Genomic DNA, 14,494 nt, shown 5'->3' with positions numbered 1-14,494 from the left:
CACATTCTCGTCAACACTTCTTATTGCCCATCCTTTTAGCCATCCTAGCAGCTTATTGCCTGTCCTTTTAGCCATCCTAGCAGCTGTGAAGTAGTATCTCATTGTGGTTTTGATTTGCCTTCTCTAATGACCTATGATGTTGAGCATCTTCTCATGTGTTTCCTGACCATTTGGAGAAATGTCTCTTCAAGTCTTTTTTGCCCATGTTTTAGTTGGGTTGTCTATTTATTAAGTGGTAGGAGTTCTTTATATATTGTGGATGTTAAACCCATACCAGACATATGACTTGGAAATATTTCTACCATCTGTAGGTTGTCTTTGCATTTTACTTAACCTTGTTTTTTTATTGTTATGTTAATCACCATACATTACATCATTAGTTTTAGATGTAGTGTTCCATGATTCATTGTTTGTGCATAACACCCAGTGCTCCATGCAGAACGTGCCCTCTTTAATACCCATCACCAGGCTAACCCATCCTCCCACTCCCCTCCCCTCTAGAACCCTCAGTTTGTTTTTCAGAGTCCATCGTCTCTCATGGTTCGTCTCCCCCTCCAATTTCCCCCCCTTCATTCTTCCCCTCCTGCTATATTCTTCTTTTTTTTCCTTAACATATATCGCATTATTTGTTTCAGAAGTACAGATCTGATATTCAACAATCTTGCACAATTCACAGCGCTTACCAGAGCACATACCCTCCCCAGTGTCTATCACCCAGTCACCCCATCCCTCCCACCCCACCCCCACTCCAGCAACCCTCAGTTTGTTTCCTGAGATTAAGAATTCCTCATATCAGTGAGGTCATATGATACATGTCTTTCTCTGTTTGACTTATTTCGCTCAGCATAATACCCTCCAGTTCCATCCACGTCGTTGCAAATGGCAAGATCTCATTCCTTTTGATGGCTGCATAATATTCCAGTGCATATATATACACCACTTCTTCTTTATCCATTCATCTGTCGATGGACATCTTGGCTCTTTCCACAGTTTGGCTATTGTGGACATTGCTGCTATAAACATCGGGGTGCATGTACCCCTTTGGATCCCTACATTTGTATCTTTGGGGTAAATACCCAGTAGTGCAATTGCTGGATCATACGGTAGCTCTGTTTTCAACTTTTTGAGGAACCTCCATACTGTTTTCCAGAGTTACTTAGCCTTGTTTTTAAGAGTTATGGACACATGCACATATATGAGGGTGACTTAACATTATGAGAGTGATTCTGCAGTCCAAGGGCCAAAATCAGCCTTATAATTGTTTATCTGCAACCTCCAATATAATGTCTGTCCCTTTGGATAGGAAGTTTCTCTGCACAAGAAGTGTATGACTTGATAGAGCTATACTTCTGCACTCTACTAGCTTCCCAGGAGCAAGAGGGATTTGAGTCATTTTGTTATACTAAGTAGTAACCTAAACCTCTGGTTAGGTCCAGCATCAAGCAGTCCACAGAGCCATAAAATGTCTTCTGAGTTCTGCCAAATATCCTTGGTTCAGCAGTGAAGGGAGGGAGTGAGATGACCTAATTGGATGGATTTCTAACATGGCTAAAATCCAAATAACCAGACAGCAGGGGGATCCTGACCCAGAAGATAGACTATATTTGGACAGAGCTTGATGTTTAATTGAATACACATTTCAGAATTCCAAGGGAGCATCTTCTATGACTTTTATAATCTGTGAATCAAATATAAAGGAGGAATTCTCCCCTCTTCACTCCGGTAAGAGGCAATGGGCCCAGCCTTTGGGAACTTTCTGAGTGAGAACAGTAGGAGCTCCCAAGGCTGGAAGGGAGGGGACAGGACATGGAGAAGCACTGCCCCTGCCTGTCTCCCTCCTCCCCACTCTTCATTATTTTGTACCTAGAGAGGAAATGGTCAAACCTGAGAAGAAGAAGAGGAGGGAAAAAAGAGGTAAGGAATTAAAAAAAAAAAATTGATCAGCTCTAAGGTGAGCAGTCCTACTGCCACAGTAAAGTATAAACACTTTTGGGTATGATCCGTTCAGCAGGCAGGTGAAGTGTGAAGCCGAGTCTTCGGGGTCCCTGATGAGAGCCCTCATTAGAGGAAGGGGCAGGAGTTTCTGCTCTCACATGCAGCGGGAGAAAGACTCCACACCTTTTTAGCCAGGCAGGGGTTTGGTAGTGCAAAGGAAACAACAGGCTCTTCACACCATGGAGCTTCATAGCATTAGTCCAAGGGCAAGTAGACACTCCAAAGTCCTAGAGGCAAAATCAAGAATTTCTCTGCTAAGTGCTAAACAGGAGGTTCAGCTTAGCATGGGATCCTGGGATGGTGCTTTGAGATGTCTGCAGTTGGAGAAAGCTTCCTGCCAGAAAAGGCCAGAGGCCACTTGCAATAGACAGGTTTATTTGATATCTGTTGAAACAAGAGAAGAAATTTAAGTGTTGGCCTGGGAGCCCATTTGGTGGTCTACTAGTACACACTGCCCTCCCCAACCCCCCTCCCCACCCCGCCACACACACACAAAAAAAAGAGAGAGAGAAGGATGAGATGGTAATGGGAAAGAAGTATTTGTTCCCGGTCCCTTGGCTGATGGGATGCCAGTCTTGTTGCCTAGACATAATGCCAGACTGCATGACAGACTTTGGTGCCAGGCAACAGCAGAAGCAGCATGCTGTACTTTTTTTTATTCCTCTACCTTGCCAGATGCCCATGAAGGGAGCTCTCCCTTAGCCCATAAACAACCAAGACTAATAGAATATCTCTGGCAAAGGTGGTTGGCAAAAATCTCTGCCATCTCAAATATCAGGCTATAAGGAGAGACCCAGTTCCCTTGTTCCACAAGCAAAGTGTTGGCAAGCCACAGAAGGGAAAAAGACATGGTAAAAACATATACATTTTGGGGGAAAAATTCAGGTTGAGCCATATTGTTTTAATTGTCTCTGGAAAAATCTTCCTGTTCCAATTGGAAGACATTTGAGATGCTGCTCTTCCTACCAGAAAAACAGGGATAGTAAGAACTCCCTGCACAAAGAGAAACATGCTGAGGTCCAGGGCTCAGGCCCGATCCTCCTCCAGCATTTCTATCAGGCTCAGAGGGTGGGAGCAAGACCTTGGAAGTCATTCTTTCTTCTGCCATTATGTCAACAGCATGTCTTCCCAGCTCTGGGGAAGGCATTGCTCATTTAACAAAGTTGGTATGTGCCCCTCCACCCATCTGAAGAGCACCTGGTCCCTGTAGTTGGCATCTAGAATTAGTAGCCCAGTCTCTATGTTTGAATGGCTCCACCATTCCCTCATAGTATGATTTTTGGGAAAGTTGTTTAACTTCTCCGTGCCTTGATTTCCTGGTTCATGGCAGTTTAGCCAAGGAGTTAATAATGAAGGCTCAGAGCCAGAGTGACTGGGTTTAAATCCCCCATTTACTGGCTATGTGACCATGGGCAAAATTGACTGACTCATTCCGGGTGACATTTTTCTCATCTATAGAAAGGGAGTCATAATAGTATCTACCTTATAGGGTGCTTGGAAGCCTCAGATGAGCTAATCCAGGGAAGGTGCTAAGAATGGCCTGCAGGAGAAAACAATGAGCCAGGCTGGATGTCTACCTTCCTATCAGCCCTGCCCTGTCCTCTCTTGACTTTTCCCCTAGCACTCTGGCCACTCCCACCTTCCTTCAGTCTTGGAACAGACTGACCTTCTGCCCAAGGACCTTTCCTCAGGCTGTTGTCTCTGCCTGTGCTTGTACCCTGACTCTCAAGACCACCTATTTTTTGCTTTCAGGTCTCAGCTGTCAGGGAGGTGCCTATGAATCCCCTGGACAGGATCAGAAGCCCCCTTGTGCCATAGCTTTCCCTTTATCCCTTTATCACAGTTTTAATATATTAATTTATCATTGGATTGGCATGTATTAGATATTAGAATGTAAACTTCTTCACCGTGACATTGTTGGCATTTAGTATTTTGTACATATTAGGCATTGGATGAGTAAATGAATGGAGAAATGCACATTTCCCTTGGGCTGGCCTGCCACCTTCCTGTCTAAGGACAAGAATTACATTATCACAGGGCTAAGCTTGCATCCACTGATTTTTGCAAAGAATAATACTAACAATGGTGTTGATTTAGCTTTAGGAAGCCGTCACTAGTGATACTCTGAGACACAGAATACATAGGTGTTTGTGAACCTGCAGGTGACAAAAGATGGTCTGGGATTTGAGAAGGCAGTGGGGTGGAGTCACTAAGAGTATGGGCTCTTTGTTCAGACTGTCTAGCCTGGAATCTACGTCAGCATCACCAGCTGTGTGATCTTGGGCAGAATCTGTGCCTTGACTCTATCCTTGCTTATAACACTTCCTGGGTTCATTGTGAAGATAAAACAAGATCATGCATATAAATTTCCTGGCATGTAGTAAGTCCTATGCTAGTAATTTTTAAAAAAAATTCAGATACTATTTTTCAAACACTATAACAAATCCTAAGGACAAACTTTTTTTTTTCCCCTAAATCCTTTTCTCCTTTAATGTGTCAGGTTTCTGACTATCTAAGTGGAAATGTAATCAACACAGCCATTTAAATTTATATGTGCTCAAGATATCTTGGCTGATGTTAATCCAAGCATTTATGATCCCTTAAGGTATGTTTACATTAGCTAGTAGAAAAAAATGTAAAATGCACAGAGTTCATTTGAAAGGTAGGCTTTGGTGTCTGTAGCCACATGTAACATGCAAATAAAAACTTAGCTCTTCCAAGGTGCATGTGTGTTGTGCCTTGAGCACATCCTTGAAATGCATACATGTGTCTTCATATGGTACTTTTCCCTCTGAGGTTGCACAACTAAGCTCATAAAAATCATGATCTGCCTGAACATTTGGCTGAAGACTGGATATTTCAAACTCTGGACACTATGAAAAAACACTGTTTTCTTTCTGCCAACATCAACAGTTCTTTAGCCTGTTATCAGTGGAATCATTCTCCATTGTTCCTTCACCACCATCTCTGGGTAAATTAGGCTGTTCTTTGTAGAAAATAGTCACCTAATGATCTGTGTGCAGCCCATAGAGGAGGGGCCCCTCTGGCTTCTGCCCTCCTGAGTACCTCACCAGTACTGTGCTCATTTGTGATTGGAGACTGCAGCGTAGCTGGTGGTATTCTCCCCACCTAATTGCACCTCAGAATCACTTGAGCCTAAAAAGTGTCTGGATGTCACCAAGGAAGACTAATGTTCATTAGTGTTGTGAGCATTCTATATTGGCCTGCCATTGGTGGTGCTTGATAAGCAATGTTTTTAATTACTCCATAAACCACATTTATGTATGGACTAAATGCTGTGGCATGGGAAGGCATTTTGATGGAAAACTTACTCATCTTTTCCAAACTCACTTATTCCAAAAAGATGTACTGAGTGTCAACTATGCCCCAGAGATCATTCTAGGCTCTGATTATTCAATGATGACTAAGATAAGCCAGATCTCTGCTCCCAAAGGGCTTATAATCTAAGAGGGGGTAGAATGAGGATAATAAATTAACTGAAATAAGTAAGTCAAAAGATAATTTCAAATGTGGTACATGCCAAGCATTTGAAGAAACTGGGTGATGCAATGGGGAATCAGAGGCTAGGAGCAACTACATTAGATGATGAGACCTATTTCTGGAAGGAACCAGAAATAGGAGGATCTAGGAGAAAGGAGTTCTAAGCAGGGGAAAAGCAAATTCAGAGTGTATGAAGACAAAAATGAACTTGATCCTGTGAGAAAGACCAGGAGGCTACCGCTGCAGCTGATGTCTAGTGAGTAAGAAGGAGGCAGGCCAGGGCTAGATCACACAGAGCCAAGTGGGCCCTGCTCAAGAGTAGGACTTAATCCTGGAGATAGGAGAAGGTTGTAGGGTTTGAATAGGCATGTGCTTGACTTGATCAAAATCTTTAACAGGCTACTCTGACTGCTGTAATATCCTGACAAGGGAACTCATACATATACCCAGACCCATTTCTTCCACTGATCCTCATCTAAAGAACGACATAAAAATGAACTACTTTTCCTTTTACTTTGGAATATTTATTCAGTGCCTTAATATTATCCAGTCATTCTAAAGACCATATGCTTATGCTGGGGTTTCCTGGTTTGCCTGGCTTCCCTGGACCCCCATCCCCAGAGCTGGGGTAAGCCCTTCAATTCCATTGGGAATTTAGGGAGTTCTGTACAAAGTATGAAGTGTAGAAAATTCATATAAACAAATAAAGACAGACCTACCTAAATTAGATGGTGCTTACAAAGATATTTCTCAGCCAGTTCACCCCAGCAGTTTTTAATAGAAAGGAATCAAACAAATCAGAATCAGAATAGGACAAATCATGATTTTCTTCTTTCTGGAGCCTGGAGAGAATTGAACAGAAAGCAAGTGTATTTAACTCCCAACAACAAGAATAGTTTCTTATGAACGAGTGTAGAGCTGACCTCTGGATAATGGACTCAGTTGCTTGGTCACCCACAGGTTATAAGGTCTGAGCTCCATTGGTTATGCCTGTCTGGTCCACCACTGTGCCTGGCACTTACATGCTCAGTAAGGGCCTACTGAAAATGGATAGATGTCCACTACATATCCAGTGTATTAAGTACTTTGGCAGGGAATGGCAGCAAGGCCATTTATGCTGAAGTGGTTGGGTTGGCAAAATACCTACCCCTTCTGCTCACAGAGCCAGAGGTCCCTAGGAATAGTCAATGAAGAGTCTTAGAGGATATATATATATATATATATATATATATATATATATATATATATCAGTAAGGAGAGCAGTTTATGGTCAGACTGAAGGCTGGAATTCAGGCTTATGGCCATGGAGTTTTGAGTGATCACAGGGTTCAGGCTATGCCCTGTGAGCAGGTATCAGGAGGAAAATGGAAGAGAGAGATGAGGATGTTAGAAACTGAGAGGTAGGTGCCTACATAAAAGGTAGAGGTTGGGATGGAGTGGAAGTCCATGAGTCAGATATCCAAATCTCTGATTGATGGAAAGGAATGGCCAGTACAAGTATACAATGGTGATGTGGTGGGGCTGGAGTGGGAGGATGTTATAATTCAGTGGCCCAAGTCTCAAAGACTGGGTATCCCTGGTATACCCACCTAGAAGACTTCATGATTCATGATTCAGCACCTCCTAATCAACCCTAGCAGTGGGTGTGCAAGTCCAGCACTTTCCTCATTTCGGTCAATTTGTGATTATTATTATTTTTTTGACTCTCCTGTAAAGCAGCAGGCCCTGGGAGCAGGGATACTATCCCAGTCATCTCCACAGTCCTGTGCTTAGCCCACTAGCAGGTGTTTAGTAGATGCTAAGTGCCTTTTGTTAAAAATAAAAGACTTTAGTGACATCCTACACGCTTCTTATCCTCTAAATATGAAGGATTTAAGTGGGGTTAATGGTTTTTCTCCAAGATAAAATATGGTATACCTATATAGGGAAAGAGTAATTAAATAAAAAGGTCATTTGGTAAGTCACAAGACATGTGCAGAGACATGTTGTTGTTCCTTATTGGAGTCATTCTTATTTGCAGTGCAACCTGACAAGTGCATGTACATTTCTTGACTATTAAGAGAAAGAGATATCTGAGGGAGCATATAGGACCAAGAAATGCAATGAATAGATGGTGGTGGCTGTCGTGAGCTGGCTTTGACAAGGACAAGCAGGAGTGTGAGTGGGACTGAGCTATCCCCAGTGTTCACTGAGAGTGAATTGAGGGATGTGCTCCCATTGCAATTGAAAGCCAGGGTTCATCTTCAGTAAATAAGGCTTTTGAAAGTGCCACCAGGAGATGAAAGAGCCACTTAGATCAAATCTGACTTGTGTCAGTCTCAATAAGCTCACCTGCTTTCCACAGAAAGGGCATACTCTTTGCTCGAGTAAACTCTGCTATGTAAACATCCAACTAAATACATCAGGCACCTGGAAGTATGGTAAAGAAATTGTGAAATGCCCAGGGCAGAAGGGCCTCTTGACCCTGGAACCAGCCTGATTTCACACTAAAATGACACTTGTCTGATTCCCACCATGTATTGGGATTGGCAGGTCCACTTATGTCAGACTCCAACCTGGTTTCCACTGGCCACCTCCAGAATTGCCCACAGAGGCCCAGCTGAGATCACCATGAGCCTGTTCTTACTCTAGGAAATATACCACCTTTTCTCACCCAGTTAATAAACATGCACTATACAGTCGGTAGTAGCCAAACTTTAGAACTATGGGGACACTTGCCTGCCCTCAAGATGGTGGGAGAGATGGAAACACACTAAAGTCTAATAAATCTAATAAAGTATGATGTGGCAGCAAGGGTGGTGGTTTTGCATTTTAGCTCCACATTGAGTTAGGCCCAGGTTTCAAATTTCACCTTCCACCACTTACTAACTGGGTAATTCTGGGCAATTTAAATACCCTCTTGAAGCCTCAGGCTCATCATCTACAGAGCAATAATGATAATTGCTCTTGTAAGGATTCAGTAAAATAATGAGTGTGAAAGAATCAGCCCAGTGTCTTGTAGTGGTAAATGCTTGGTAAATCTATCCTCTCTTCCTCCCCCTTTATTATTCCTATTACTGCTCCCATCCCTGTGTAGAGGTGGGATACAAGGGGAGGAGAGAGTCTCTGGAGGATGGAACAGGGTTTGCTTTGGGATAGGCAACTATTACTTTCAGGTCTCAGAGAATGAATGGAGTTTCACTAGGAAGAAAAGAATATGGAGATCACTCTGGGCAGAAGAATCAGTAGGAACTACCCACCTATGCATCCAATCATCCACTTGTTTTTCCATTCATTTAACATGTATTTATCAAATATCTACTGAGCGCACACTATAACCTCCTCCAACTCCTGCCCTCACACACTCCAGACAGGCAAACCTTGTTTAAAAAAATCAGGAGGCACAATTTTTAAGGCACAACACTTTATGGATTGAATACATTCTCAAAAAGCAACCTGTCAATTGATTTTTCATAAATTGGATCACATTTCATATGGTCCTAGAAAGCTCACTACAGGAGTCTTATGACACATATGGTGGAGAAGAAAATCCTTACCTAATGTGAAACATCATTAGTCTTACATTTATTGATTGATAAATCTAGATATTGGATCCACTTCTCTCTTCTTACCCTAGGTGTGCTGAGACACATGTTTAACCAGATGGTTGGCTACACGATGTCAACCAACAGCATAGGAAGAACATATTTCTACAAGGAAAACTTCATTTAGAATGAGTTTTTGATGTCATACACTTTTAAATTTGTCGACAACATTGTATTAATTTCTTAGAGTAAGCCAGTAAAGGAAACCCGGAAGCCAAAGCCTAAGGGATGTGGCTTGGTCTTAGTGGTGACACCAACAGCAAGGATACGCTCTAGATCACAACTTGTGAATATCAGCAGCAACCAGGACCACATGCGGGGCTGTTAGGACTAAGGATTTGGGTTTGTGGAAGTTAACTGCCTTTCCTCATAAGGAGAACGGTGTGTGTGTGCTGCTAATTATAACTCAGGTGTTGAAAGTTAATACTGAAAAACATGGCTAGTTGGGAAAGGATCAATTAAAGAATTTTGAGACATTGAGGAGATTTCTAAAATATTTATTTTGGGCTCATATGTCAGACCATCATATAAATAAAATGTAAATATAGTCCAAAGATAAATGCTGTACTTTGCATATTTTAGGCTCATCATGGCTGATGTATAATGGGATGCAATCAGAGTTTCCATACAGGAATATTTAGGGAAGAAGCCCTTTTACTATGTTTCTACTTAGGCCCACAGAAGATTTTTATTTTCTTTAATTAATAGTCATAAAATAGTGTTATCACTTGTATAATATCAGCATATGCCATGTTTATTTCAAAATGTTACATTTATGCATCAAAATATTATACTGCAGTTTTCCTGTCCAGTGGGGATAGAGAGCAATTGAGTCTCTCAGCAGGGCATGATATCTTCACTAATTAAGATACCTCACAATTACATGGCGCTTCATGATTTATATAAGACTCAGAACTATATTATCTTATTTAGCCCTTTATTTAACCCCTGTGGCTGGCTGGTTAGTCATTACCATCATCATTTCACAAACAAATCTGAGGCTTACAGAGGTTAAATAATCCAAATAAGGTAACAAAATAATGAGTGAAGTGCCACCAGGTAACTGTGTCCTCTTTTCTAATATCTAAATGAGAAGCTCATTCCTGAGAAGAAATCATGCTCTCTTTTAAAGGCAGCCACACTCACTAAAGTCCTCAAACCCCAGTCTGACCTCGAATATCCCTTCTTCTGGGTACTGCTTAGATCTGTTTGTGTCTCAGAAGGCAAACTCTGGTTCATTTAGACACAGAACTCTTCTGCCAAATTAAAAGTCAATTTGAAAGAGCCTCAGAACTGAGTGCTAGACACTGGGGCGGGGGCGGGGGGGAGATGCTTTATACATATTTGTTCAGCGAAGGGAGGATCTTGAGGACTTAGGCCAAATCCATCCTCTTTGATGGCTGAATGTTTTCATTATTAAATTATTACTATGTAACAAGGTGCCTGAAAACTCAATGGTTTACCATAACAACCCTTTATCATTATTCATGCATTCTGCTGGTTGTTGGAGAGCTGACAGTCTAGGTTGGGCTTGGCTGGAGTGGCTCTGCTGATCTTGGCTGGCTAGATCCTGTACCTGCAGTCTGCTGGAGTTGGCTGACTTAGGTTGGGCTCAGCTGATGTGGCTCTGCTTGACACTATAGGTCTAGGGGTTCAGGTCTTCGACACAGGTCTCTCGTCCTCCTTGGTCTTTATGCAGCCTCCTTGAACCAGCAGGCTACCCAGGACATGTTTTTCCTCAGTGTGATGGCATAGCCACAAGGGAACAAGCAGAAATATGTGAGGCCTCTTAAAGCCTAGGCTCAGAACGGGCCCACTGGCACTTTGGCACACAAGCCATTGGCTAAATAAAGCAAGACCTATCCCCCAAGTCAAGGGATGGAGAAGTACGCTCTGCCTATGATGAGGCTATAACCAAGGTATGGATGAAGGGAAGGCTCAAGAATTAGGGCAAACAATGCAACCACCACACCCATGAATATGGAGTAAGACACATATGTGGTATATGCCACATCTTTATCTGTCACGTATCGATGGACATTTAGGTTGCTTGTATTGTCAGAAAAAGGTACAAAAGGGGTGTACGCTTGGTAGAAAAGCCCAATCTCCTTCATTTTCACTGGGTCTCTGGCATTCTCTTTTTCCTGTGCCGATCTCATTGTGTGACGTCTTTGTGTGTGTCTCTTTGTTTTTTCCCTGCCCTCCTTTCACTACATGTGCCTTTTCTGAATTTTGCATTTTCTTCTTTCTATCTTAACATTTTTATATCTTCCTTTAAATAAAAAGGTATATATTTTTAATGGTATTTACTGTATAGTTTTAAGTTCCTTCTTACAAATTGTAAGAAATGAGTAAAACCGTTACACTAAATTCAGCTGCTTTTTATGTAAGTAGCCTTCCATTGATTTTTCTAGACATTATTTATACTCTATATAAAACTACCTCTTTATCTGACACTGATACATGCACCTTAAATGAAATGGTTTTTTCTTCCCTACATCGTTGATGAGGATATAAATTGTAAGCCCTCTCAGGCGGGCAATTTGGCAGTGTATTTCAAAATTTAAAACACATGTATCATTGAACCCAAGAGTTCTTACTCCAGAAATTTATCCAACATGTGTATTTGTACATGTACTCAAGGGTGTTCCTTGCAGCACTGTTTATATTGGGAAAAAAATCTGTAAAGAATTTAAATAACCATGAATAGGGTGCTGGTTACATAAGTATGACACATCTATACAGGGAGAGATCATGTAGTCATTTAAAAGAATGGTAGCTCTATAATACGATCCAGCAATTGCACTACTGGGTATTTACCCCAAAGATACAAAAGTAGGGATCTGAAAGGGTACGTGCACCCCGATGTTTATAGCAGCAATGTCCACAATAGCCAAACTGTGGAAAGAGCCAAGATGTCCATCGACAGATGAATGGATAAAGAAGGTGTGGTATATATATACAATGGAATATTATGCAGCCATCAAAAGGAATGAGATCTTGCCATTTGCAACGATGTGGATGGAACTGGAGGGTATTATGCTGAGCGAAATAAGTCAAACAGAGAAAGACATGTATCATATGACCTCACTGATATGAGGAATTCTTAATCTCAGGAAACAAACTGAGGGTTGTTGGAGTGGGGGGTGGGGTGGGAGGGATGGGGTGACTGGGTGATAGACACTGGGGAGGGTATGTGCTCTGATAAGTGCTGTGAATTGTGCAAGACTGTTGAATCTCAGATCTGTACCTCTGAAACAAATAATGCAATATATGTTAAGAAAAAAAAAGAGAAGAAGATAGCAGGAGGGGAAGAATGAAGGGGGGGAAATCGGAGGGGTAGCCGAAACATGAGAGACGATGGACTCTGAAAAACAAACTGAGGGTTCTAGAGGGGAGGAGGGTGGGAGGAGTGGTTAGCCTGGTGATGGGTATTAAATAGTGCACGTTCTGCATGGAGCACTGGGTGTTATGCACAAACAATGAATCATGGAACACTACATCTAAAACTAATGATGTAATGTATGGGGATTAACATAACAATAAAAAAATTAAAAAAAAAGAATGGTAGCTCTATATAATAATAAGAAAAGATCTCTAAGGCATATTATTAAGTGAATAATTTTAAAGTATAGAATATTGTATAGAGTGCACCATGGTGCTTAAAATGGACATATAAATATGTGCATAGTTATTTATACACATGTACATATGTGGGTATATATATGCATTTCCATCTATATATATATATACATGGAAAATTTCTGGACAAAATGTAGGAAACTGTTTGCAATGGTTATCTTTATTGACTGCTCCTGGGGTGGAAGAAAGGCAAAAGTTTTTCATTGGGTACTTTTTTTTTAATTGAAGAATAATTAATATACCATATTTTCTTCCAGGTGTACAACATAACGATTTGATATTTTCATACATTAAGAAATGGTCACCACAATAAGTCTAGTTACCATCTGTCACCATACAAAGTTGTAACAATGTTACTGACTATACATATTACAACCCTGTGTCTTATTTATTGTATAACTGGAAGATTGTGCTTCTTAATCCTCCTTATCTGTTTCATCCATCTCTTCAATCACCTCCCTTCTGGCAAACACTGGTTTGTTCTTTGTATCTGTGAGTCTGTTTCTGTTTTGTTTTCTTTGCTTGTTTTGTTTTTTAGGTAATAGATGTAAGTGAAGTCTTACAGTATTTGTCTTTTTCCATCTGACTTACTTCACTTAGCATAATACTCTCTAGGTCCATCCATATTGTTACAAATGGCAAGATTTCATTCTTTTTTTATGTCTGAGTGATATTCCACTGTGTGTGTGTGTCTATACATATATCATATCTTTATCCATTCATCTATCGATGGGACATTTAGGTTCCTTCCATATCTTGGCTATTATAAATAATGTTGTAATGAACATAGGGGGTGCATAGCTCTTTCTGAATTAGTATTTTCATTTTCTTCCGATAAAAACCTGGAAGTGGAATTGTTGGATCATAGGGTAGTTCTATTTTTTTTTTAAGATTTTATTTACTTGAGAGAAAGAGAGACTGGGAGAAAGAACATGAGCATGGGGAGGGGCAGAGGGAGAGGGAGAAGCAGACTCCCTGCTGAACAGGGAGCCCATGTGGGGCTTGATCCCAGAAACCTGGGACCATGACCTGAGCCAAAGGCAGATGTTTAACCAACTGAGCCACCCAGGTGCCCCTAGGGTAGTTCTATTTTTAATTTTTGACAAGCCGCCATACTGTTTTCCATAGTAGCTACACCAGTTTGCCTCCCCACCAACAGTGCACAAGGGTTCTCTTTTCTCCACATCCTTAGCAACATTTGTTATTGCTCATCTTTTTGATTCTAGCCATTCTGACAAGTGTGAGGTGATATCTCATAGTAGTTTTGATTTGCATTTCCCTAGTAGTTAGTGATGTTGGGAATTTTTTCATGTTCCTGTTGGCCATCTGGATGTCTTCCTTGAAAAAATGTCCACTTGGGTCTTCTACACATTTTTTAACTGGATTTTTTGTTTTTTTGATATTGAGTTTTAGTATATTTTGTATTTTAACCCCTTATGGGATATATCATTTGCAAATATCTTCTCCTGTTCATTAGGTTGCCTTTTTATTTTGTTGATGGTTTTCTACACTGTGGAAAAGCTTTTTAGTTTGATGTTGTCTTATTTATTTATTTTATTTTTGCTTTTATTGTCCTTAAGGAGACAGATCCAAAAAGTATCGCTAAGACAAATGTCAAAGAGCTTACTGCCTGTTTTCTTCTCGGAGTCTTACGGATTCAGATCTTATATTTAAGTCTTTAATCCATTTTGAGTTTATTTTTATATATGGTATAAGAAAGAGTCCAGTTTCACTTTGGCATGTGGCTGTCAAGTTTTCCCAACACCATTTAT

The sequence above is a fragment of the Halichoerus grypus genome, chromosome 1 (genome assembly GCF_964656455.1).
Source record: "Halichoerus grypus chromosome 1, mHalGry1.hap1.1, whole genome shotgun sequence".
Lineage (NCBI taxonomy): Eukaryota > Metazoa > Chordata > Mammalia > Carnivora > Phocidae > Halichoerus > Halichoerus grypus.
This window is presented reverse-complemented; position numbering follows the sequence as displayed.